The sequence below is a fragment of the Paroedura picta genome, chromosome 1 (assembly GCF_049243985.1).
Source record: "Paroedura picta isolate Pp20150507F chromosome 1, Ppicta_v3.0, whole genome shotgun sequence".
Taxonomy (NCBI): Eukaryota; Metazoa; Chordata; class Lepidosauria; order Squamata; family Gekkonidae; genus Paroedura; species Paroedura picta.
The window spans coordinates 126,935,601-126,959,605 of NC_135369.1; the positions used below are offsets into that span (position 1 = coordinate 126,935,601).

The 24,005-nt window shown below is 41.1% G+C and overlaps 1 pseudogene; it reads left to right on the forward strand.

Annotated features, from left to right (window-relative positions):
- The window catches only part of LOC143824875 (large ribosomal subunit protein uL14-like), a 154,051-nt pseudogene extending 132,046 nt beyond the window's left edge, over nucleotides 1–22,005 (forward strand).
- Nucleotides 22,006–24,005: the final 2,000 nt, after the last annotated feature.

Genomic DNA, 24,005 nt, shown 5'->3' on the forward strand with positions numbered 1-24,005 from the left:
GCTTACCATCACAACCATCTGTTTGCAAAATGAATACAAAGAATGAGAGCCAATGTGGTGTAGCAATTAAGGTATCCTGGTAGGACACTAATTTTTAATGTTGGGTTTTCAACAGTTTGTGTGTGTGTGTGTGTGTGTGCATTTTATGCCACTGTTATGTTTTTATTTAGTTATATAATGTAATTAATCTTAAGAAGGCTTTCTTGAAAGGTGGTGTTTGAATGTGTTTGGTGATGACAAGAAGATAAGACTCACTAGAAAAGACAATAATGCTAGGAAACAATGAAAGAAGCAGAAAAAGAGATAAAGGAAACCATGCCCTTAAGTTTACAAAAAAAGGCTGTTGATGATAGGTTGTTGTCTCAATTGGAAATAGCTCGAAGTCACATAAGACACATACATACATACATACATACATACATACATACATACATACATACATACATACATACATACATACATACATACATACATACATACATAACAATTACTAGTCCTAAGCAGAGTTACATTCTTCTAACCCCATTAACTTTTAGGGGTAACTCTGCCTAGAATTATACTGCAAACAATATCTTATGAACCAGAGTTTATGATCTGATTGTAAATTTCCACCATAAAATGAAATTGAGTTTGGATAAAGTCATCCTTTTTGTGTGCCGCTAGGATTAGACCACCCCAATCCAATCTTTCTGAAAATTGAGGGTTCTTTTGAGTAGAGAGATGTGCAGCAATTCTGGAAGTTTTGTGAATCTACCATAAAATCCTGCCAACAAAGAGGGTGCCCCCATCATATATATTATAGCCATTATATCCAGTGATGGGAACTGATTAACAGATCAGAGAACCTGCTTTTCCCCACAATTGGATATAATTGAAGTCAGATAGGGGCACCCTTTCTGGATGTCCCGAGGATTGGAACCCCAAGTCCTATCTCTTTGAAAATAGGAGGTTCTTTTGAGGAGAGGCTCCTGAAGCTACACTGCAAGTTTTGTGCAGGCTTTTTCAATCAGGGTTTTTTGAAACCCTAGGGTTTTCCCCTTCCCAAAATGGCCAGTGATGGAGGGGGTGGGAAGCGAAGGGTCCCCAAGTGGGCATGTATACAGCTATGCTTCTGTAGCATATTCTGCATGATTATGCCAGTTATGGTGTTTCTCTAAGCTTTAAGAATATTTCAGAGCATTGCGGGCCCTTTAAAGAATGGAGAAAGGGCATTAGCTACCTAGCTTGATTGAAAGGTGGAAGAAAGTTGCATATAAATCATGCTGCTCTCTTCCACCATTTCCAGCAGTCCTTGTGGAGGGGGGGGGGAGTACGAAATGACAGCAGAGAACCACAAGGCAGCAAAAAAAGGAGAGGAGGGGCTTAGAGATGTGATTATATGTAGCGTTTTGTCACTCAGCTGGCGTAACGTCATTTTTAACAATGTGCAGAAATGCTCTAGGTGCTCCTTTTTCTCTTCAGCCACAGTTTGTCTGAATTGCCAAATCATAATTCAGCAATTTAGATAGACTCAGTTCAGCCATTTAAACTAATGGCAGAATGGAGATTTTATTTGGGCTAATTGAGCTCAAATTAGGGCTGATTTAGGTACTTTTTAGCCAAATTAAAGCACCCATGCCTAACCATTACACCAAACTGGAACTCCAGGAGCAGGAACTGACAGCCCTGCTTCAGTAATGTATAGGTAAAAGGTCAAGGTTGCTGAGCTGCTTCTGTATGTCCTCTGCCAAAAAAATATTACCAGGATGATTTACACCATGTTATAGAAGGAAAAGGGAGGGGGGCTCCATTAGCAACTTAAGGTGATGCAGGGAAAGAGGGTGAAGGGGGGACACCTGGGCATTTGCATTCCCCCTGCCATGATGTTTTCACATAGATCTTAGGCAAGTGTTGGATTCTCACATTTTTTTGTTTACAGTAAGAGTAGTTCATCAATGGAATCAGCCATCTAGGGAAGTTGTGAGCTCTCCGTCACTGATAGTCTTCAAGCAGCAGCTGGACAATCACTTGTCAGGGATGTTTTAGAAAGAACCTGCATTGAGCAGGGCGTTGGGCTAGATAGCCTGTACAGCTCCTTCTGTGATTCTATATTATGATTTTGAAATAAACATCAAAGACACAGGTGACAACTCAGCTGGCTAAGTTTTGTGCCGCCACCATAAAAATCTGATGCTCTATAACAGCGGTCTGCAACCTTTCGGCTGCCGCGGACCGCTGCTCCAGAGTGGGGCGAGAGGGCGGCCCGGGGGCCCGCGCACGTGTGGCAGCCCCAGCGCAAATGCGCATGCGCGGACTGCCGCAAACACGCATTTGCGCCCGGCTGGGGCGCAAACGCGCGTGTGCGGCAGTCCACGCACGCGCGTTTGCGCCGCCGCCATGCCGGCAGCCGCGGCTCCCCCTCCCGGCCCCTCCAGGCCGCCAGCAAATTGGCCACCAAAGCGGCCGATTAGCTTGCGGCTTGGCAAGCTTCTCTCCCCCCCCCCGAAACAAGAAGCTTCCCGGGCCGCGAGTTAATTGGCCGCTTTGGCGGCCGATTTGCTCGCGGCCTGGCAAGCTTCTCACTTCGGGGGGGAGGGAAGAAGGAGCCGCGGCCCGGCGCCAAGGCCTTCGCGGGTTGGGGACCACTGCTCTATAAAGTAGAATAATTTTAAGTTCTATTTTACAATCTGTTTTAAATTGTATTATATTAAATGACCATATTCTTTTGGTCTTTTATGTATTAACTTCATATAACTTGGTCTGAATGACTGTAATAAAGTTTGAACTGAATTGAACATCAAAGATACAAGTTCCTTCAGAAAAAAAATATTTTCTAATTACTTATGAGTCCAAAATGGACCCTTTGTTTCACTTATTCTCTGACTCTCAAAAAATATTTTATGCATATACAAATGACTAAAAAATAGAGTGTCACCTCTGGGGAGAAAAAGAATTTCTGATTCATTTTCAAGCAAAAATGAATTTCCCTGATGCAACCAAGGCACTAATTTTAATCAATAAAATAAATTGAAAATCAGATTCTATGTGCGTACATATAACCCTGAAACAGTCACAAAGGGAATAGTAAAAGCATATTCCAGAGGTTCTTATTTTAAGGGAAATAACATTTATTAGATATGATTTATATTAAAAGGAAGTTCTAAATAAATATGATTAGAAACAAAACATTCAACAAATTAAAGAACTTAAGTGTTGCTATCTAACCAAAATATTGGCAATAAAAATTGGTTTACCATTCTGCATATAAAAGATGAGAGAAATTATATTTTCTGAGAATTACAAAATTAGCTGGACACGGGAGAAGTATTGGCTGCAGATCCTATTAACAGACAGCCAATATTTCTCCCAAGACAATTAAGCACAATATTGTATATTATTTTTTCTGAGGTTTGTTACTCTTAGAATTTTATATTACAGTAGAAAAATATCAGTAATAATTAATATGACCATACCATGGGCACAGGCAACAATGACAATTTTATAAACAGTTGGAGCTAGTGGACAATTTAGGATTACTGCAAAAGATCTCTGTGGTGTGTGTGTGTGAAGGAGAATAATGATTTCATAGGGAGATCTCACCACATGAGAACTATGGGCTTTATTTTTGTATTATTCTGCCATGTTGATGTTGTTTATATTAGATTGTTTTAATTGTGATTTGGGATGTTTTAAGTGTTGATATATTGGATTGTTTTACTGTGAACTGCCTTGGGCCAGCAGTTGCTGGGAAAGGTCGGATACAAATATAAAAATAAATAAATAAAATAAATGGCTTCCTAGCATAATACTCAGTTACTTCCACATCAGCTTCCCCCCAGACTTTAGCCTTTGAACTCCCTAGGCATTGTTTTTTTTTTTTGCTAATCAGTGTCAGATAACTGTAGCTACCTCCAGGCTAATCTCTTTCTCTCATGCAAAACTTCTTCGTCTTTTCCTGTAATGCTGGATCATGGAGGGTGAGCATTCTGAATGCTCAGAGTCACTGGCCTGCTCCTCAGTTTCCAGCTGCAGTTTGTCACATCTGAGGTGTCCCTACTTGCAGGTGTTTCAGCTGACTGCTGGTCAGACACAGCCTGGCTGGTCTGAGCCCTTTCTTCCAGACACTTCCCCCTCAGAAGAGCTGCCTGAGCTGACAGAGATGGCCTTGACACTCGTGAAGCTTAAATTGGCCAAAAATGTGTCATGAGCTGGTTTGTGTCCATCCCTGAGGGGCTTTCCGCACCGGGATCCTTGTAGCAAATTGTTTGCTGAACGAAAAATCGCCATTTAAAATAGTGCAATTCGTCATTATGCATACCTGACTTTGTAGTGGAATCCAGTTGCGTTTCTATCGTTTCCCACAAGCTTCCGGTCTCAGCAAAAATCGCTAGACAGGAAGCACTATTGCCAAGCTCGTCCCACCCCTGGCCGTCAAGCAGCCAATGGGCAGCCGTTAGCATGCTCCCAAACAGCCCCTTTCCCTTTAAGAAAGGTTTTTTTTAAAAAAAAAAAACACACCCATTGCAACGAATATGTGTTGATTCGTTGCAACGGAGAGACCCATCAGCTGGCAGGTGTGTTTGAGCTGTCGTTTCATCGTTGCCACGCTCCCCCCAAGTGAAAAAAAAAAATCCCCCCCCCCCTCACGGGCCCGATTTTTGGCCGAAAACAGTGTAAAAAATAAAGGGAAAATACATCAGCAAACGTTGTTTGTGCTTAGTGACTAAACAGCTCTGGGGAGGGACTGAAGCCGGGGAAGCCTCTAAACAGGTTCGCTGGTGGGTTGAACTTCGCTCGCTCGGAGAAAAAAAAATGGCGATCGCTTCGCCGGAAGATCAGAGGAGAGAGCCAGGGGGAGGGATTGTGGAGAAACCACAACAATGGTAACGCACAGAACTTTCCCACTAGTGTTGCAGATTGGTTGCAGGAGTGTAGTGCTTTCCGGAGGGTGAATCCACTTTTGGGGATTTCCCTGAAAGCGCTACAAGGAAGCGCTTTTTGCGGATCGGTTTCAGGTGTGTGGCAGATTGTCAACGACGTTGTGCATAATGGCAAATCAGTAGCGTGCGATTTTGAAGGTGTGCGAAAAGCCTTTAAGAGTTACTTCCTTAAACTTGTGTTGAATTTCTAGAAAAGATGTACAACTAATTCGTGCAAAGATCCCTTGTTTTCATCAACTTTATTTGAATGTGTATGCTTTTAGCTATCAGTCAGAGCCACCAATAGTAGGAAATACTGGACTGAGTGCTTAATGCACTTAATGTAATATCCTTAAAGTGTGATCATAATCAGAGTTATATCCTTCTAAACTGATGTCAGTAGGTTTAGAACAGTGTAACTCTGTTGAAGTCTGCGACTATTAATTCTTAGCACTTCTGTCCTGCCAGTTCTTGCCCTTCCCCACATCTAGTCCTCAGTCAAGCAGCTTAAGAAAATATGAGAACAGTTCCTGGTGCATAAATTTTAACAGGGATGAAAATCAACCAATATAAAATGTTGTTTATTAATTGAAGGATGTCATGCTCCAAAGCATATGAAATTAATTTGCTTCATTTGAAACAAATTTGTGATAAGTGGATTTGTGATAAGGGATGAGTAATTTGCAGAGAGGTGCCAACAGGAACAACTTAAGCATATTTATCATTAATAACAGAGCCTTTCCAACTAAATAGACAGTGCAGGAAGTTGCTGTGGGTACCATCACTCTTGAGACTTTAGGCTAAACTGAAAAATCTATTGAAGGAAACACAATTCTTCCCCCACATATGCATATACAATGTTAAGTCAGAAATATGGGTATAAAATCATAGAAACATTTATTGAACAACAAAAAATTATCAAAATGTGAAGCTGTTGTTTCTTGACTTATCCTCAATCTAGGTCTGTACACTTTTGAAGGTGGTGTCTGAAGGGATAAGATCAGAGTGGCAGGGTGTATGGGGGAAGGTTTCCCAACAAAATGTTCATAGTATAAACCTTCGTACTCTTGAAAAATAAGCAGGTTCATTGTTGTATGGGAGGAAAATTCCTTGGTACAATTTTCCTAACCTTGTTCTCAACAATGCAGTGTTTAGTTTTCTTTAAACTTCTTCATAATAAGCCCCTGTGATTATCCTGTGTCCTTTGAGAAATGTTTGGAATAAATGTTTTGTTTGGAATAAATCTGTGAAAGGATGAACTGGAATGCTAGTAGCAATACTTTTTGATTTTCCCTGGTACATCATTCCTGCCATTAATACAACAGAGCTAGAAACAGGCTGGCAATTTATACCTTCAGCTCATTGTCCTGATTGCAATCCCTTTTCAATAATTCCAACAACAAAGGAAACACCCTAAAGTAAGAGATACGATTCCTCCTTCAGCGTACAGAAATATGTGTGTTGGGAATGGTCATGTAGGGTCAACAACTCATTAATTTTTAGAGTAGCAACATTTTTACTTAGAACAGAGTACGATCAGGTATGATGAATAGCTTGCCATGACTTGAAAGGAGAGATGCTTCCAAAATTTTCCAACCTGGCGTGCCAGATTAAAAGCCACCACTCTTAACTACAACACCAGGCTGACTCTACTACAACAATTACTATTATAGTAGAAGTCTTTCATAAGACCAAATAACCTAATCTTTTCATTGGAGATGACATAGACTGAACATGTGACTATGTAAACTAAAATCAGATGTTCTACCTCTGAGCCATCCTCATGCCATAACAAATTATTGTGTCAGCTAGCTCAAAGATGTATGATCCAGAAATATACCTGGTTGAAGATTCATTTCTCTAGACTTCATCACCCCTACTTTTAACCATATTGGAAGCAAATACTCAGCTACATGTTAGCATGCTTGTTTCCTCCCTTTTCAAAATTCAACTGTTTTGAAATATGTGACAATGACTTTTGTTTGGTTTGCTTTCAAAAATATGTCATGAAAATATCAACACAAAATATTTTTAAAAGAAATAATAATTCTGATGTGACACAAGCAGGGTAAAATGTGCTTGCCTTCACATGTTCTCGCTTTGATTTTTCCATGAGGAGGTCACAGATGTCAAGGAAACTAATTACTGAGAGGTTATTACAGGTTGCAGTAAAATAGCTTTATTTTAATCTTCTGGAAATGCTCAATATGCAGTCAGAGAGCCCAGCCTGTTAACTACATAAAAGAACTATAGTGAGTTAAAAAAATGACTGAAAGCAAGGCTTCCAACTCTGCCTGTCTGGTGTTTTAAGCTAATTAGTGTGATGATGATAAACATTATTGTTCATTTTTTTCGTTAGTGTGTCACTGTTCGTAACACCAATATATTTGAAAATTAATGTAAAAATAGCTAATTTTAAATTGTGAAAGACCTTAAACTTGAATGATTTTGTCAAAATGAAGCTGAGATTGAAGATAACTATGTAAGCTTTCATCAAGAATATATTAGCAGGACTTGAAAATTACTAGGTGGTTCTTCTTATTTCCAGAGACGAAGCCTATTAAATATGCCCCAGAAAGGTGAAAGGTTTGATCAGATAGAATGGACCACAGAAGCCTTTTAAAACTATTTTTCATAATTGAAGTATGTTTTTTTCCAGCACCTTTCATTTTTTGAGAAATTGGCTGACCTCTTTAAACTGATTAAAAGGGAATCACACAGATGATTATGCTATTGTAGCAGATAATCATATTTTTTTAGGATTCTTGGGGGTGGTAATGATTATGTGCACTGGTGTAGTCCTCATGGGGAACCACCTTTAATATGGTCAAAGTAATCTTACTTTCAAAAGTTCAAAAGGTGTACAAAAATATTTTGCATGCATTTTAATGTTAGCTTTTTAATGCTTTTCCTTGATGGTTGCTATATTAGGCTTATTTCATTGTTTACTCATACCCACTGATTTCTCAAAAACACATTTCTTTGTGTAAATCATCAGGAAAAATATTGAGGCTGGGAGTTCCATGGCTGTTGCTAAAGAGATGGCTTCAGATGGCTCTCATTAACCAAAGTGGGCAACTACTTGCCCCTTATATCCATCTTGGTTGCTCAAACCGGGCAACAGACAGGAGGCCCTTTGAGGGAGATAGTAAACCTCTCCCTGATATCAGGTGAGTTCCCTGCAGGGCTTAAGGAGGCAATGGTTTGTCCTCTCCTGAAAAAGTCATTGTGGGACCAGGTGTATTTGGCATTTCTGGGAAAGGTGGTGGCAACTTCAGCCCTAGACCCATACCAGTCTGGCTTCTGTCCTGGCCACAGGGTGGAGACTGCACTGGTTGCCCTGATGGATGATATCCAGTGCCAGCTGGACCAGGACAGTTCAGCCATCCTCATACTTTTAGATTTGTCGGCCACATTTGATGTGGTCGACCACGAATTGTTGGCCCACCGCCTCACTGTGACCAGAATAAGGGGAACTGTGCTGAAATGGCTGGTTTCCTTTCTCCAGGATTGGTTACAGAGGGTGGTTGTAGGGGAAGAGTTGTCAATTCCCTCGGCACTCCCATGTGGGGCACCTCAGGGGGCGATACTCTCTCCCATGCTCTTCAACATCTACATGTGTCCTCTAGCCCAGCTGATCTGGGGCTTTGGCATGGGTTGTCACCAATTTATGAATAACACCCAGCTCTACCTCCTGATGGATGGACGGCCAGACTCTCCCCAGATACATTTGCCAGATGTTTGGAAGCAGTGGCCGGATGGCTCAGGCAGAGTCATCTCAAACCCATATCCTCCAAGATGGAGGTTGGGTAGGAGGAGACAGGAACAGGCAGAACATCTCCCATGCCTGGATGGGGTGTAACTAACACCTGCACTGTCCACCAGGAATTTGGGGTTGATGTTCGATGCCTCACTTTCTATGGAGGCTCAGATCACTAGAGTAGCCCAGACAGCATTTTTCCATCTGTGCCAAGCATGGCTACTGGCACTCTATCAGTCCTCAGACTACTTAGCCACAGTGATCCATGCTATGATCACTTCCAGATTAGACTTCTGTAAATCGCTCTACGCAGGCCAGCCCTTGTCTTTGACTCAGAAATTGCAGCTGGTACAGAATCAAGCTGCAAGCGTCCTCACTAGGACACCTTGGAAAGCCCACATTCACCCGGTGTTGAGACAACCACAATGGTTACCAGTCTGCTTCCAGATCAAGTTCAAGGTTTTGGTTTTTCACCTTTAAGGTCATATGCGGTCTGAGTCCTACCTATCTGCTTGTCTGCTTATGCCCCTCGCAGGGCTTTATGATCTGCAAGTAGGAATTTGCTGGTTGTCCCAGGCCCTCCTTCCTTAGGTGGATGTTTTCCACATAAGGTATGAGAATCCTTGTTAGAATATTTATCTTTCACTCATGGGGCTCAGTTGGTACTGCTGGTGAGGTCAGGAGAGGTTGTGGCCAAAGGCCTTGAGTAAGGCTTTAATTGGCTTAGCCCTTCTTCACTTTTATGTCATTCCTGGGTTTTTTTTTCCTTGTTTGGTCCTGCTGCTTGTGACCCATTATGCACGGCGGCCACAATACTGGGCGGCCGCCATCCCATTGCAATGGGGCAGGATGCCCTGCCATCTCCCATGTACGCTCAGGGGCAGGGCTCCCCTGTCATATGCAGATGCTCCAGCGTAGCATGCAGAAACATGCTTTGTGCCAGGGCAGAAAGCCCGGGATGCTGCCCAGTAGTGGCAGTGGGCAGGGGGCAGTGGGGAGGGGCTGGGCCCCCAATGCATCTGGCAGAGAGTGGCATGCTGCCCTTCCACCACGGTGGGGACAGGCTGGCTCCGCGGAGCTTGCAGGGACGTGCAGTGTCCCTTCAGGGACACAATAGGTTGGGGCAGGGCCAGGCCAAAAGGCCTAGCACTGTCGATTACGCACGGCGGCAGCCCGCCCCAGCCCCCACCGGAGCCCACAGTTTCTCAGGGACCATGGAAGTTCCCATGTTCCCATAATGCAGGTGTCAGGGCCCCATCACCAGAGGGTGCCTCTGCACCAATGCCAGAGCCTGTTCTGCCAGATCTCTCAGAGGAGGAAGATTAGGAGCTGGGGCAAAGCAGCAGGATGCTGGTTAAAGAGGCAAGCCCCGATAGGGACACACAACCAGGTCCCAGCCGGACAGTCATCATGCCCTCTGCGCCAGCAGCACCTCACCCTGCAGCAACACCCCTTCGCAGTCCAGACTCATCTCCAGAGCACATGAGGGAATGCAGACGAACAGCGTGGACAGCACTCCATCAAAGTGCTCGGCTGAGAGCAAGGGAGGAATCTAAATGGGGCCCAGGTGGGGCTGATTCAATTGACGAAGACAGAGTACCAGGTGCAACCAATTAGCCTGTCAGCTCAGCATGCATGTAAGCACAGCAAAAGTGCTTTGGTGTGATTAACGACTCCCCCTTCGGTTCTCCTTTGAGGCTTCGGATAAGACCCGGACTGGACTTCTGACTACTCTCTGGTATGTACTCTGAACTTGGTTGACTCAGCAAGTGCGCATTCCTCTGGACTAACCCTGCGTGTGCCCGGCTAGGGCAGCACAGGAGGCCTTTTTGGCCAGGACACGCCTGCGCGTGGCATGCATAATTGGGGATGCATGGCAGTGGCATGCATAATTGGGGATTTTCCCCAATGCTCTGACGCCGGCAATGCAGGGCTTTAAGCCTGTGCATAATGGGTCTGTGTGTGTCTGTGGAGAGGGGTAAATTAAGAGAATAGAAGGCTTCCTTTTTAAAATTTTGGCTCTGGTTTCTCATTTATTTAGGTTCTCTAATCTTGTTTTTAATGGTTTTTCGGGGTTTTCCTGGTGGCCTTATGTGTACTTTCGTGGGACGGACAGAGGAGAACAGAAGGCTTCAGGCCTACTGTTGCCTGGTTTGATTTGGATTGGTATTCTGGCTTTTTTTTGGGGGGGGGAGGCCTAAAAGTGCTTTTTTTCTTGCTTTTATCTAGTTGTTACTTGGTTAGGGTTGGGGATTTCTTTGAGAGTATTAGGGTTTTTTCCTCCTGAATTTTGGGTTAACTTTGAATTCCTTTGTTAAGTGGGGGTTATTTGAACTGCAGAGTTTTTCTTGTCAGTACTTGTGGTTTCAGGATTGAGCAATTTAGATGGGTTCTGCTATTTAGGCTTTTGATAATAAGGGACTGAGTTAGGATTTTTCATAATGTTTAAACACTTTTACTAAAATTTCAGGATAAGGCTTCAATTTCTCCCCTCAAAATTGACAGTTCTTGCCTACCCTCTTTTCCCTACCATAGTAAACAACGGAAGTCAGATGGGGGCATCATCTGTAAGTGCCGATAGAATTGGACCCCTGGTCCAATCTTTTTGAGAATGGGGATCCTTTTAAGGAGATCCTCCAAAAGCAATGCTGTAAATTTGGTGCCTTTGCATCAAACCCCTACTCCTGGCCACTGAACAGACAAACAGGCAAACTTTTCCCATTGATTTTAATGGCCCCTTAAGTTATAATGGAGCTGAATTAATTCAGCTGTACCTGAATCTGAATTCTATATCAAAAATGGAATTTGGGTGATTCAGGTAAACCTGGATCAATTCAAGCTAAATCTGAAAAGAATTTTTTTTTATGCACATCCCTAGCTAAGACTCATTGTCTACGTATATACCAAACAATGGATGGCTTTGTTGATGCTGCTTAACCACCAAATCCTTCCCAGTGCATCCCGCTACTCAAGGCAAGTATAGGCTGGCATGGGAACATTCCCTCCATTCTTAGATGGCTCAGAGTGCTTGTTTTAGCAACTCATACTGTTTGTGCCCAACTTGCTATAGCATTACCCATCAAAAGATAATATTGCCGCTCCTAGGACACTGGAACAGCTGAAAAAAAGATCCCATCCCTCTTAAATTTGAAAGAGGCTGAAAACATTTCAGTCCTACACCCCCAAATGTGAACACCTAATGCCTCATTATTCTCAGAAACAGTAGATGAACCAACTTGCAGAAAAAGCCTGCTGCAGAGAGCAAGGCAGAGATCAATAGCTTCTCCCAAAGCTTTCTGAAGAGATAGCAAAAGACTCATCAAAAGCCAATAGTGTCCATGTGCCTTATTTAAGATCAGGAATAACACAAAGCAGTATGCCAGCCACATAGGTTGAAAACTAAATTCTTTCATTACCAAGTGGCTGAAATTTGGAATGGGAAAAACACCATTGAGAAGGAAAAGGAAAATACAATTGACATTGCAAAAGTTATGCATACTCATCATATTTTCAAACATAATTTTCCATCCCTGTCTAATCCTTTCTGAATCAGACACACTGGTCCATCTAAACTACTACTGCCCAATTTTACTTGCACTAGCTCCCTTAAAAATATATTTCCAATACTACATGCTCTTTTAAGTGGTTATATGAGGATTTCACCTAAGGAAGCTGTATGCTTACCACTGAGATACAACATCTACAACATTATGATCCATAAGACATGAGGTACTGGTGCTGTATTCAGTCATGGGCAATAGCTTGAACGAGGAATGGAGCAAATGGACACAGAAATGCAAAATTATAGCTACATCACTTGGAACACAAAGTGTTAACATGCTGGAAAGCCTGCTTCTGAACTGTAGCCTTGGCCAGTTAGGCAAATGGAACTGGACTGCTAATCTGGAACTTCCTCTCTGTGATATATAGACAAAGGTAGTCATTTCAAAGACCTGGATAAATCAAGTGGCATATATGCAGTAAGTCTGGAAGTATGATGGTGCCAGGAACAATTTCTCATTCTGACACCCATCTGCATTTTGCATTACCATTAACAACAAGAGCTTTGACCTGTCAGATCAAAGGAACTGAGGCATATGAAGGAGTCAGGTTTACTGAAAGTAGAACTGTTTACATAGCTCTTATGTTTCTTGTCAGTTTGCATTCTGCCTTGTCATTTCACTAAACAAATGGATAAACAAGTTTCTTTTCCCCTCATGCATCATGAACCAAAGTTTGCTCTCTAAACTCCAGTAGGTTTCACTAAGGCTGCATAGGGTATACCTAGGCAGTTTTTTTTTTATAATCCATAATACAAATACTGGGCAAGGCATACAGATGTGCCCAAATAATCATTAAAATGTGAAAACAAAAGTAGCTTGAATCTGGAACATGCAAGGTTATTTTTGGAGTTCAACGATTTCAGTTTTTGGGAACTGTTGTTACACTGGTGGATAAATAAAATGAACAACTACTTGTACTGTTGATACTGAATTATTTGGTAGTATATCAATCAATAAATGTCATCCTCCAAATCAAATTCTTCCCCCCCCCCCGCACATAGCAATATCATTTACATCAATGCTTCTGTTTTGAAATTTGTTGTAGGCGGATACTATGCACCAACATTGTAATGCAACAATAATTCATAGGAATAGCCATTATAGCAATGAAGGAGACCTCCGACTCCTTGAAGCTATTGCCTAGTGTACTGCATTTATTTCTCTTTCTACCATTCTAATTGTACTGCTTTATTAGCACAAAAACAACTACTTGGATTAGAGGAGGATCAAGAAACACACATGCAAAAAGTACTAACCTTACAGATAAGCCTTACAAACCGAATTGGACCCAGACTCTTTTTTATAAGAAAAGGCTATGCAGTCGGCTGAATGTGATCACCGAAAAACCACCTTCCTACCAGCTGGGTATCCTGCTGATCGGTGGCCTTTGCAATGTTTCAAATGCTTTTTTTTTTAAGGCATGAATAAATATGTAATAGTAGAAACATAACAGGCTCCTGAAAAATGAATATGAATAAATATAAAAGACAAAGAACAAAGATTTAAAAAAACTAAATATCTGCCCAGATAATAGCTGTGAAGTACAACTATACAACTGTGTAAGCTTACTATGTATCTATTTGCAGCAGACAAACTCTCCCCCTTATCCTCAATTGTCCAAATTTGATCAAGTAAGCAATGGGAGAAAATGACATCACAGTATCTACAGCTTTATTGGGATTCCCCCAAAACTCTGTGGTTACCGATGATAAAACATATCATCAGTACTAGGGGGATTTCGAGAGGGCAGTGTCTATGGCAGTCCCCCCTTTCCAGGCTCTGTATTCCCAAAGGATTTTAAGGGCAATGCTGGCAGTGGAGTCAGAACCAGCTACTTTTATCAAAGAGTAATGTACAACCAAAAAAATCTGTGACTACTCTTGATGGAAGGTGTGGTTTCAACCTTTCAATGGCATCTATTAGGACAACTGGAATACTGACCTGGTTTTTGCATTTCTCAAGGGTGTTCTTTTTTCCCCTTGAGATTATAGGGGTGTGAACTTTTGGGGTGTAATATGACCCTGAACATTTGAGCTGTATTGTTTTCCTTTTCCTGTTGAATCTGGAAGCTCACAATGTTAAATCAGATCTAATTCATGAATACTGTGGAGTGTTCTTTGAAGAAGGGTTTTTAAAAAATCATAAGGAGAGTGGCCATCTATTACTGCCTCCAAGTAAGACAGTACCTTAGACAGGAATGTCTTATTCAAGATCCCCAAATGTGGGTGCTTTAATTTGAATATTGTGTAAATTGTTAATTATGCTAATCAAGCACCTTATTATATCATCTAACACTTGCTTTGCAGGGCTTCCTGTTACCTCCTGCAAAAACAGTAATAGAAAACATATCTTCATGATGTACTTTGCTCAAGCTGTGTTTTATCAAACTCCCGTGAGACAACAGCAAAGCTTGTCCGGAACAGGAATAAAGGACAGATCAAGGCACTGTGCCCTGTGGCCTCTGGTTTTGTTGCTTTTGCTGTACATAGCTTTGGGTCCGTTCAATGAATGTGCACGTAGAAGTTCATGTGCAGGAAGCTCTTGTTTGCTTTTGTCCCAGCAATGAACCCTTGATAGTTAAATGCTTTTTTAAAAGTCCAAATATATATACACACACACACACACACAACGTTTTTTTCTGTATTTCACTTCAGTAGAAATGGAATGTCTTTACAGTGAATCTGAAATAAAATTTGGGCTGCTGTTCAGTGCATGTCTTCTTCCTATTGATTTCAGAGGTTTCACTAGAGTCCATGAAATTTACCATCAGTGCTATGTAAATTCAGCTTCAGCCTTAACGCATGATCTTAATTTAATCAGAAGTCAAGCCTGTCAATTTAAATCCCTACTAAATTCCAAATAAGTGTATACAGCCTGAAACATCTCAAACAGCTCCAAACAGCAGATAACACTGAGTCTCGGAGTTTATCTGCACACACAATTAAAAACCTGGCTACAATAATCGGGAATAATATCAGTTCATTACCTCAGCTAGACCGCTGAAGCCCAAGAACATCTCCTTGCTAACAGCAGACTACCCTGTTATTCCATCTCAAGTCTGCAAAAGCTGAATTTGCTTTTTAATTGGTGCACCCAATCAAAGCATATGGCTGAAGATCAGTATAGGAAAGAATATCAGTTAAAGAATAATGCCTTCCCTTCAGACAGTATATAAAAAGGAAAGAGCCCGATTGCAAAGAAAGGTTTGTCTGAACTTCCAAGCTTTTGTGAGTATTCAGTGTGACTTAATCTTTAAGTTATTGACTGCCCTGTTGAAGGGAAATGGAATTCTTAGGTCAATGTTTTCTCCAAATTGTTATTTTCTTGGAGATAGCTTTATGAGGGATGTCTATTTTTTATTTGGATAAGACTTTATAAAATGTATCCTCTGGTTGTGCCATCATTTTAGCTATCAGAACAGGCTACTTTTCTGCTACCATTCCAGCAGAAGTAGAACTGGAGGAGTTTTTAAAATGTGTGTTGAGCTTTCAGGGAGGATAATGCCATGAAAAAGTGTAATACATAGGATATATATGCATGAATTTGCAAGATGTGTGTGTCCTTAAAGGTAAAGGTAAAGGTTTCCCCTGTGCAAGCACCGAGTCATGTCTGACCCTTGGGGTGACGCCCTCTAGCGTTTTCATGGCAGACTCAATACGGGGTGGTTTGCCAGTGCCTTCCCCAGTCATTACCGTTTACCCCCCAGCAAGCTGGGTACTCATTTTACCGACCTCGGAAGGATGGAAGGCTGAGTCAACCTTGAGCCGGCTGCTGGGATTGAACTCCCAGCCTCATGGGCAAAGTTTTCAGACGGCTGCCTTACCACTCTGCGCCACAAGAGGCTCTTAATTAATATTGTCCTTACATGGAGTAAAAATGTGAAATGCTTACACAGTAAAAATGTGAAATGCTTAACTGTTCGTATTAACAGTTTTCTCTGTTGCTTAAGGTTGCAAGCAACAGAACATTCATATAATTGTGTTATTCAGAGGGTTTATCAGTAGCCATCTGCCTATTTTCCAGGGGTAACTGTAGAGAAGAAGTGGTTGCCAGCACTGCAATTACTGGAGGTCCCCCCCTCCAGTTTGGGGAATTAATGTGGTGTCCACTAAAGCCCTACATCCCTCTTCCATTACAAATCTGAAATTGGGAATCAAAGCAACCTTGGTTTGGCTGCCACTAGAGTAGCTTTAGCTCTTGATACTTACTTCTGTGCTTATAGTTGGTAGTTGTAAGAAGATAAAATAAGAGTCCAGTGGCACCGTAAGGCACATCCCACTTCTTCAGTTACATATTTAAAAGGAATACTGTACAGGGGAATCTTATCAGGAAGGCAGCAAGAGAAGAGTCAAGGCTTGATGTGAATTGAGTCTTTTAAGTGTTAATCTCAATACATATAGGAAAAGATAGGATTTGATGTAGTAAGGTTAGGTATAAGTCCTTTTCATATAATAAAATCATAGAATCACGGAAGGGACCTCATGGGCCATCTAGTCCAGCCCTCTGCACTATGCAGGACACTCACAACCCTATTGCTCAGCCACTGCTACCTGCCACCCCCTTAAGCTTTCACAGAATCAACAAATAACAGAATGAGGAGTTATGTATATTGTGTAATGGGTAATAAGGGAGGTCAGAGGTTTGAATACAATAATAATACTAACTTCTAAAATATAGCTCGCCCTTCCGAGTTGGCTCAGGGTGGGTAACAACAAGGCATATACAAATAATTAATTTACATTGATACGTTTATTGCATTAAATTATATTAATTAAATTATACTATTAAACAAATTGTCTAAACTAAAATACACTTAGATCAATACAATGTTATAGTCTGAAAATATATTAAGAATAGTCAATTAAAATGTACACAACGTTGGTTCTTTTGAACTATTACAGATTGTGGTGGCTGAGGAAACACTTGCCCCCACATTTCATTTTTGTGAAGTATTTGAACATTGCAAATGCATCTGGTACAGCATAATGTGCTGTATTTCACTATTTTCACCCCTACGTCCCATTGATTTATTTATTCATTCATTTAATTTATATATTGCCCTTCAATGTCATGTCCTGGGTACCACTGAAAACCAAAATGTGTTATCTGTTGGTTGGTTTTCAGATACATGGTTGATCTTAGCTGAATGGCAAGGATAAGTAGCTTGGGCTCATGGATACTGATACTGCTGAAAAATAGTGAAGGAAGCACCAAGCTTAAGCATGAAAGAAGAAAAAAGGTATGTTTACAAGATGCTTCTCTTGAACAAGTAATTTTGGACCTCCTTTTGTTCTGCTAGAAGGTCAGGTTAATTATGCTATTAAACAAATTGCCTAAGTGAAAATACACTTGTATCAATACAATATTATAGTCTGAAAATGCATTAAGAATAGTCAGTTAAAATGTAAACAAACTTGGTTGTGTTATGGGCCCTCCTCCTTTGTTTGGTGAGAAGAGGATAGCTTACACGGCCGATTGATTGACTGACTGATTTCTTGCCCGCCACTCTTGAAAATTGTCTTGTGGTGGGTTACAATAAAAGATAAAAACCCCACTTACATTAAGACATAAAAATAGCATACTCCAGCAGCCAGAAAATAAAACCAATCCCCATAATCCTCCCACACTCACCCAGTGCCTCAAGACACAAACTCCAGGGGGTGCTGACTGTTCCCAATACAGATAGGTTAACGCTGATTGATCTTAATGTAGTTCTTAAATTTGGAGGGGCCCCTTGATCTTCTGCACTCTGGCCTCAACCAATGACCTGGTGGAAGGACCCACTTTATGAAATCCCCAGACTGTGATGAGCATTTGCCAATGTGATACATATTACTATAACATAACTACATTGGAAGAGCAACCACTGATGAAGATACACAGAAAGTGGGTTATTTACCTAGGATCCCGTTTTGGTTGACTCTATCATTATTTGGACTTTTACTAATAATACAGAGAGGATTATTACATTATCTTGCCTTGTGATTACTTTTTTTCTTCTGAGTTCATATTGATGAATTTATGGTTCTATATTTGATTTGTGATTACTAAGAGTCAGCATGGCTTTCTCAAGAACAAGTCATGTCAGACTAAACTTATCTATTGTTTTTGAGAAAATTACTACTTAGATCAGGGGAATACTGTGGATATAGTATATCTTGATTTCAGTAAAGCTTTTGATAAGGTTCCACATGATATTCTTGTTGAAAAGTTGGTAAAATGTGGTATGAATCCAATTAGTGTTAGGTGGATTGATAACTGGTTGATAGATCACATCAAAGTGTGCTTGTTAATGGTTCCTTAATCTCTTGGAGAGGAGTGACAAGTGGATTGCTGCAGGGATTTGTCCTGGGCTCTGTGTTGCTCAACATATTCATAAATGATTTGGATGAAGGGATAGAGGGGGTACTTATTAAATTTGCAGATGATACTAAACCGGGAGGTGTAACAAACAAAGCAGAATACAAAATCAGGACGATCTTGACGGGCTAGAAAACTGGGCTAAAATGAATATCAATAGTGATAAATGTAAAGTTCTTCATTTAGGTTGGAAACATCAAATGCATCATTATAGGATGGGGGAGACCTGTCTTGACAGTAGTATGTGTGCAAAAAGATCTAGGGGTCTTAATAGATCATACAATGAGCATGGGTCAGCAGTGTGACTCATTGGCTAAAAAGGCAAATGGGATTTTGAGTTGTATCAAAACAAGTATGCTGTTCAGATCATGCAAAGTGATGGTACCGCTTTACTCTACTCTGGTTAGACCTGACTTAGAATACTGTGTTCAGTTTTGGGTACCACAATTGAAGAATGATGTAGACAAACTGAAGCAAGTCCAGAGAAGGGCAATGAAAATTATGAGGGGTTTGAAGACCAAGACACATAAGGAAAGGTTGAGGGAATTTTAGCCTGGTCAGTTTAGCCTGGAGATCTTCAAGTACTTGAAGGGCTGTCACATAGAGAATGGAGCAGAGATTTTGGCTTAACGTCTGGAAGAAGTGACAGAGTGGTTTCTCAGTGGAATAGACTTCCTTGGGAGGTGGTGGGTTTTCTTTCTTTGTAAGTTTTTAAACAGAGGTCAGGTAGCCATCTAACAGAAATGCTGATTCTGTGAATTTAGGCAGATTGTAAGTGGTGGGCAGAAGGGATTGTGTCAGAGCTTGTCACTTGAACAACCAGGGAAATGCTGATCGCCACTTTGGGGTCAGACTGACCAGGGATTCTGGTTTTTTTTTGGGGGGGGTGGAATTATTTGGACATGTAAATGGGGTCACTGTGGGTGGACAGGAAGTTGTGAATTTCCTGCATTCTGCAGGGGGTTGACCTCTAGATCCCTTCCAATTCTATGATTCTAAGAGAAAGAACTAATCTGTCCCCATTTTTTTCTGCTGCTCAAGGCCACTCTTTATTTATTTATATTTATATTTATATACCGCCTTCCCCCGAAGGCTCAGGGCGGTTTACAGGGAATAGAAAACTGATACATATAACATGAGGAACACTAGTCCAGGCAGACTAGTGGTGGTTATAATAGGAGGGGGGGGCTGAGGGCCAATTGGAAGCGATGGCCTGGGTCAACCTCAACCAAATGCCTGGTGGAGGAGCTCCCTTTTGCAGGCCCTGAGCTGGATGTTGGCTGTTGATGCATTCAAAAAGTATGTTCCTATAAATACATACAAATACACATTGCAAAAAGATGAGCACCCCAAAAATTAAGTGTCCACCTTAATTGCCCATTGTTGAATGGGAAGTGAGCTCAATTGGCAGGTTTTCAATCAATCCTAGCCCTTGCCAGGGGTGTGACTGAATTACTGGTCCTCAGTAATTTGGCTTGGATAGTCACTTCATTGTGGCTTAAGACTTTATGATGGTTATGTTTTGACACATATAGTTAATGGCACTAGGATATTTTGGAGAGGTGAAATTCTCAAACATTCTTAAATGGCAGTGTGCTTGGGGTTTGCATCTGCCATAACTGGTGTAGCAGTTTGCCAGAAGGCAAATGGCAGCATGCATCACAATAATTTTGATAGTTCCGTACTTGGGTCTTGTGTGAACATGTGACTGCTGGGGAAGTGCCTCTGGTTGTTGATCTCAAAACCAAAATAATGCAACACAGACAAGGTGTGGGTTTGTGCTATAACCCAATGCTGAGTTGTTTGTGTGCCTTCTCTTTCAGGATTGGAGTACATTGCAGGTACTTTCGGGGGGATGAGATATAGAGCATATTTAAAAAGTGGATGACAGTGTTTGCTCAACTTTTATGTCATCTGCCCTGGTGGCTATTTTGCACTGGCATTAATTAATTTATGATGTTTGTTCTGTTAAAGGTATACCAATGAAAACAAATCCTGTGAAGGTGGCTGTTCTGAGATATTCCTCGGTGCCCTGTGTGAAGAGGAGCCTAGTATTTCTGTATTATCAAAAATATCCACTTTTTCATTCAAGGTAAGGGGGCATAATGATAGTTGCAGGCTTTTAGTTTATTTTCAGTTACTTCGGGGATGAAAGTGTTTTACAAAATTATCTTTATTTTTTCGGTCTATGGTATTGGAATCTTTTTATCCGGTATGCCTTGAGGTACAAAGGAAACCTAATTTTGTCAAGATTGTTTTGTGTCATTTTGATGCTAATCTTTCAAACAGATAACATTCAACTAAAGGCCATAAATAAATAAGCTGTCTGTTTAAAGAGGTTGCAGGACTATATCATGGTTCCAGGGAAGATCACACTACACCAAGAGAGGATTCACGACATGCAGGGATAATCAGATAGGAGGCCACAAGAGCAATTTGTCCTCAGCCTCAAGTTCAAAGGGAGCCTCAACTTTAATTTTTGACATTTGACAAGTTTTACAACTTGTTTCTGTGTTCATCATGTGATGTCATTTTTAATTGTATAAAATTATGGCTAGGGGCCTCAAAAGTTTGAAGTGGCCTGAACCCCTCTGGACCTCTGAGAGAGTCTGAACACATGGCATGATAGCCCTGCCAGTATGGCATAATTGTTAGAAGCAATGGACTCCAATCTGGAGAACTGAGGTTGATTCTGTACTCTTATGGCATGAAGCCAGCTGGGTGACTTTAGGCCAGTCATAGTTCTCTCAGAGTTCTCTCAGCCCCACCTACCTCACATGGTGTCTGTGGTGGGAAGCAGAAAGGAAGGCAATTTGTGACTGAGTAGTGAAAAGTGGGGCATAAAAAATAACTCATATTTTTATTATGCATTCTGTGCAGTTTACTCGAGATGCCTAATATATGTTGACCGTAACAATTCTCTGAATGCGTCCATTGCACTGCTGCTATGTACACAGTGCTGTTATTCATCTCTTTACCTGATAGTTTAAAATACTATGCTTTTTCCCCTGAGATGATTTTATTTAATTTACATATATTAAAAGGAACATTTTAATTAAAGCTGAATTTGTTGAAGCTATTTTGTCTTTCTGCTATGGAACTGAAACCAATTCAATGCCATGTTAGAATCAACATTATGAGTTTTGCTTTGAAAGTTCCCAAAATAATTGACCGGAAAATAATTTGCATGGCTGAGTATTGTATTGTAATACTGGATAAAATGTTGGTACAGATATGATAAAATGGATACAAAACTGAACACGTTACAAAGAAATGCCAAATATTAAGATAACTTTTTTGTCTTTTTAAAGTGAATTGTTATCTCAGTGGACCTATCAAGCTGTCAGAAAAAGCCAAATGTGAAGCAATTTTTCAGGATATGCAGCTGAATGAGACCAGGTTGATCATAAAGCTGTACAAGTGATGGTTTGTTTTTTTGGCACTCAGTACATTTTGATTGTCCAGAGAGCGACAGAAGCCATTTGCATTTCCATAAAAATAAGCAGTTTTCAGCTGTTCAAGCTGTGAATAGTATTCCCATGGCAACATGTAGAAGGCCACTTATTAAAGTCATATTCATAGTAGCATGATGACCTTCAGTGCTGCTGTATATTTCAAATATATTCTGATTTGTGTGATGAGCAACCTAGGCATAAAGATCTGTTTCATTAGAAAAAAATGGTTTAGTCTATTTGTAAAAGGTTTTGGCTGCCTCAGTCCATGTCTTGGAAGGTCAATGTCACCCCCATCTTTCATATCAACAAATATATGTTTTGTGCTTCCCCCCCCCGAAAAGATACTAAATAGATGTTATAAGGTGCTTATAGAGTCAGCAGACACAAAATAGGAAGCTTTTTGACACACAGATTTATGACCCATCTGTGTCAGTGATTCCATTATGATCAGCAATTCACTAAAGTCTCAGACAGAGGTCTTTCCTATCCAAGACTTTGTTTTTTACTTGAGATACCAGAGCTTGAATCTGAACCTGATACATCCACAAAATATGTTATTTCTCTGAGCCATAAACATTTCATACCAAGTCACACAGATGGCCCATTGGAATCACTGATATTTATTCTGATTGGTACAAGCTGTCAAGCAGAGGTCTATTTCAGTCCTGCCTTTAGCCTTTTAACCATAGGATCCAGTGTTTCAAAATGATATATGTATGTACTAATCATGTGTTACTAAACTATGGCTATTCTAAAATCTTAAGAATAATAAGAGCATTTTCCAAATACTATCTTTCTTCTAGGATAGCAATTTTCCTCAGATTCTTTTTGGTTGACTGGGTAAGCCATAGGTAAGTTGGATGAAGGATGGGGGGGGGGATAGCCACATGTTATAGGAGCTGGAATATATTTGCTCTCTAAAATTCTTCTATAATTGTTCTCCCACAAATGTTGATGTGAAATATTCAATTGTGTGGGTCAAAACAGGCTGCATTTGGGTGCTCTACTTAACATACATATCATTTTTAAATGCCCCCGAACTAGAAGCATGATATTCTGTAATTACACAATTGAAGTTCACAAAATGTAAAACAGCAATTTTAAAGTTTTTTTTCAACTTTTAAAATTATATGTTATCTAAAGAATGGTTCTGTTTCCTCCAATATTAATCTTGATAGTAATAACAGAATTTACATGGCACTATTTTTACACTTAACAAAGCCGAACAATAGTCTTCCCCCTTGCAATTTCCACTATATATCTAAACCAAAGCCCATTGAAATGTTTTGAAGAAAATTAATCCCTTCCTGCTCACCCACTCACAAACTGCCTAAGTTCATAAAATCAGCATTTTTGTCAGATGACTATCTAGCCTCTGCTTTAAAAACTTCCAGAGAAGGAGAACTCACCATCTCCCGAAGAAGCCTGTACCTCTGAAGAACTGCTCTGTCAGGAACTTCTCAATGTTTAGCCAAAAATTCTTTTAAATTAATTTATGATTCTGGTCCGACCCTCTGGAGCAACAGGAAACACCTCTGCTCCATCTTCTATATCAGCGGTCCCCAACCTCTTCCTGGTTGAGGACTGCTTCCGAGGGTGGGGGAGAGCCGGTGGCCTGGGCGCCGCAAGCGCTGCGCAAATGCGCATGTGAGAAGCTGCCGTACATGTGCTTTTGTGCCCCACCGGAGGGTACAAACACGCACGCGTGGCAGCTCCATGCAAATGCACATGTGCAGAGCTGCAGCACATACACATTTGCATCCACCAGCATGCCGGCATCCGCGCCTATGTCTTCCCCCTTTGCAGCGAGAAGCTAGCCAGGCCATGAGTAAAGCAGACTCTTTGGCAGCCACTTCACTCTCAGCCTGGCAAGCTTTTAGCTGCAGAGGGGGGGGGAGAGGCAGGCATGGCCACTGGTGGCCCAGTACCGAGGCCTTCGCAGCCCGGTACCGGGCTGCGGACCAGGGCT